Raw genomic sequence first — 4,262 nt, forward strand, 5'->3', positions numbered from 1 at the left:
ATAGCCCTTTTTTGCAAAATACAGTTTCAATATCTGTAGAATTACCCCACAGCACCAGACCGTAAGACATATTAAACGTGCAGTAGCAACGTTGGTCAGTTGTCGTACTTTTCTAACTATATGTATACATACATATACATTTAGTAAAAAGTGATTATTTTAATATGACAACCAGACATTCCACTTAAAAACAGGCACTCCAATTTTATTTATTTTTATAGATAATTTACGTTATCTACTAAGTGAGTACGTTATTATTGAGTTTAAAAATTCTACTTCTATGTTGCTAAAGTTTTATTAGTCAGAATATAATTTGTAATTCCATTCAAATTAAAGTAAATTAATTTTACTGAGTTATGTTTCCTCCGTTTCGTAAATTGAAAATAAATTGATAAGAGTTCTTCGCCGTAATAATTGTATAAATACTTTCTAATTTTACTGAATTAGTAAGAAAAATTAATATTTCGAACCATCTTTAAAATTTATCGAATTAAATGAAATATTACTATGAAACCTAGTCAACATCATCTATTCCTTAAAGCAAAAGATCTTGTAGGGTTATTCGGTGGTTATTACAATAATTAATTCTCTGAAATTGTCGATCCTCATAAGAAGTTGTGATTTTTTCTCAAAAAAAAAAAAAATACTATCTATCAATAAATTAAAAATAAAAAAAAAATCTTTTTAAAAAACAAGCTTTTATTTGAATGCGCTAAAACGATAAAACAATTTTTTACTTTAAAACTTTTACTATCTACTTATAAAGTATAAGTAATTATGTAATTTATATATTATATAAAAAACTCGTCGCAAAATTTAAGTACTCTTATTTCCGTAGTTTGAAAATTTGAAAAGTTAAAATCAACCACATCAAGTTATTTAATTTACTTGTTTATCTAGACAAGTAGTAATCGTAGTAAAAAAGTAAATAAGAGTTCAAATCTAGCGACAAGTTTTTATATCATATGTATTATACAATGACGTTAAATGTTGCTAGTAAAAGTTTATCTTATTTTTAAAACTAAAAAGAATGAAGCATCTGCTAAGTTAGTAACTAAATTTATATTAGTATCCAGCGTAGGCCAAACTACAAAAAATATTTGAAACCAACTGAACTGAATCGGTCTGTCAATATCTTGGCGGAGGGATCGACATGGAAAGGTTGAGCGTCCCTTCCGACGGGGCCAAAAGGCCATCACCGGGGGGCGTCGTGGTAGTGTGCGAAAGCGATCCCATGGCGTCCTCACTAAGGTGCTGGCGGAAAAAAGATATGGGTTTTAGTAGATAGTCTGGCATTGCACCTCAGTTCCACACTCCCGTCACCCTCGTGGTGCAGGGCCTGTCAATCTCTAGCTATCTTACTGCAGGTGCAGTTTGGCAGATTATTTCCTGTACAAAGGATCGCTACAAGACGTTTGTGATAACAGCTGGGACAAAATGGTTTACGTGTTCTTCGAATTAGGGTGGGGAGACCCAAAATGACATACGCCTAGACCAGAAACTAATATTTGTAAACATATATCTGCCCTGGTAAGTTAAGATAACTATTCGAACTAATACACTAAAACATTTTAGAGAACGTTTAGGAATTGATACACATATATATAGCTAATAATTCTGGGAGTCTTGATCCTGAGCTAGAAGACAGACATTACAAATTTACTTCTTTACGCAAACCGCAATACATAACGTTAAGGACGAGCGTTGAATAGAAATCGGGTCGGTTTTCACAATATTTTATTACATCTTAGGTAAAATATTTATTTGTATCGGTTATTAATGTATTGTTTTAAATTTTAAAGATTTTTGATAGCCTTCAATGGTGGTAGAAATCAATCTAATATATAAAATTCTCGTGTCGCAGTCTTGACAACTGGATCGATTTTTATGAAATTTTGTGTAAATATTGGATAAGTCCCTAAATGATAAGGATGACCGACCCCTAAATATATATATTTGTATTTTTTGACAAAATGTTATATTTTTATTTTATTATGATTTGGCATTTAAAATACATACAACCCTAATTTTTCACCCTTCTACCACCAACCACTATTTTTAATAGCGTTTAGTGGCAAGACAAGTTTGCCAGGTCAACTAGTAAGCATATAAATATATTCATCTAGAATATAATAAATGTAATAATGTTCACCATTAATAATAAAGTTCTTTAAATTAACCTCCTATTTTTTTAAGTGCAAATTTATAGCGTCGTTTTCAATAGTATCTTAGCAATAGTATATTGCCGCGCGTGATGATGACCAACTGTAAAAATGTAATTTCGTTGAGGTGAGGTCGCTCGTAAAATACTGCAGGTATCTTAGGTACTTATAACTTAAAATACAAAATATAACGATGAAAGCACTTTTTTCTTTTAACTTTATATTTTTATTAATTATCGTTTCTTACTTACATTAACTTTTATTATACGTAAAGAGGTTTAGAAGTATAATCACATCAAAATAGTAAGTGTCACAATGTAATCAATCTTAAGTCTATTTGTTTTAATCGCGCTTATAAAAGCTTTTTGTGGTTTATCGAGGATGAAATTGTAGACTTAATAATCATGATCAATAACTTTGATGCTTGGGGTTAGTAGCGCTGTCTTCTGTAGTCCATTTTATTGAATTCATAATTATAAGGAATCTGTAATATCTCACTGCTGGGCATAGGCCTATTTACCAAATACCCCATGTAGGAGAAGGAACGTCTAGTATAAAATTATTAAGTTTATTTATATTGTAATTGTTAAGTTTCAAATTATGAACAACGGTAATTATGTTTACTGGCAAACGAAAAAAACCGACTTCAATTACACCGACAAGTAATATAACGTAGGTAGACGATAAAATAGTCAAGTAAATACGCATTATCAAAGATTACTCATCTCTCATTATTAAGATTATATATATATATATATATATATATATATATATATATATATAATCGAATGTCGAATCGAGTAACATCCTCCTTTTTTAAGTCGGTTAATAATAGACTTGATTAAATTGAATACCTTGCAAAGCTTGTAAACGAGTATATATATATATATATATATATATATATATATATATATATATATATATATATACCTAATATTTGTTAGTTGTAGAAGAACTTTAGTAAATAAAACCAAATTGTTATACATGCGGTAATTATAAAGGACATGACTAGCCAGTTGGCGCAGTATGTAGTAGCTCAGCTTTCTACTCGACTGGCTGCAGGTTCGATTGTCGCCGAGTCATCATTACAGCCTATACAGTCCACTGCTGGACATAGCCCTCCACAAGTTTACGCCAAAAATAACGTGAACTTATGTGTTTTGCCCATAGTCACCACGCTGGACAGGCGGGTTGGTGACCGCAGTACTGGCTTTGTCGCACCGAAGACGCTGTCGCCGAGTCTGGGTGTAATATTTTTAATGGAACGAAGTTCCTTACGGCAGGCTTGACATTTGGCTGGGCGACCGAACTGAAAAAAATGTGATACTAAAACCGTAAGAAAAATATATAACGGAAGTGACGTAATATTAGTCACATGACTGTATAATATGACGTTTGTAAACCTAAAATATTACTAGTAAACTTTTTTTTAATTATTTATGTAATTTTATACTGTCGACAAAAATAAATAAAAGACACTATGTTTTTTTTCCACTTAATAGTTTGAATTATTATTATTTTCTTTGATTTTTTTTATTTTACGGTACTTGTTATTTTCTAAAATACTAAATTTCCTAAATACTTTTATGTACTTAATTAAAAACCAATCAACAAAATTTAAAAAATCAAGAACTAGAAAATATATATAAAATTCAACATTTTTTTTTTCAAATTGTGTTGCTTTTATACTATCCGAAGGATCTTCGTTCTTACCTGGTGTCCCATGACACCACATAATTTTTTATATCTTAATATATGTTTTATTTCTATGTATATTTATAGAAAAAAATATGTAACACAAACATTTAGTCGCTTACCATAGGAACAGGCGACCGTGTGTGTATGTTCTAAGATATTTATATTTACTTTTATAAAAAGGACCTAACAACAAACACAATTTTGTTTGCTTATTGAAATAAATGTTAATATTTTGTATTTTGTGCTATTTAAGTTTTTTTTTATTGTTACAATTAAAATTCTAACGTTGCAGAAGTCAAAATAGACTAGCTCTAGAAAATAATTTGTTCAACGCTTTAGGGCTTTGAAAAGCCACTTTGAATTCATATCCAAGTTAATTAGAGGAGGAACGTTAGCACGTAA

This window comes from Melitaea cinxia, chromosome 1 (assembly GCF_905220565.1).
Source record: "Melitaea cinxia chromosome 1, ilMelCinx1.1, whole genome shotgun sequence".
Taxonomy (NCBI): Eukaryota; Metazoa; Arthropoda; class Insecta; order Lepidoptera; family Nymphalidae; genus Melitaea; species Melitaea cinxia.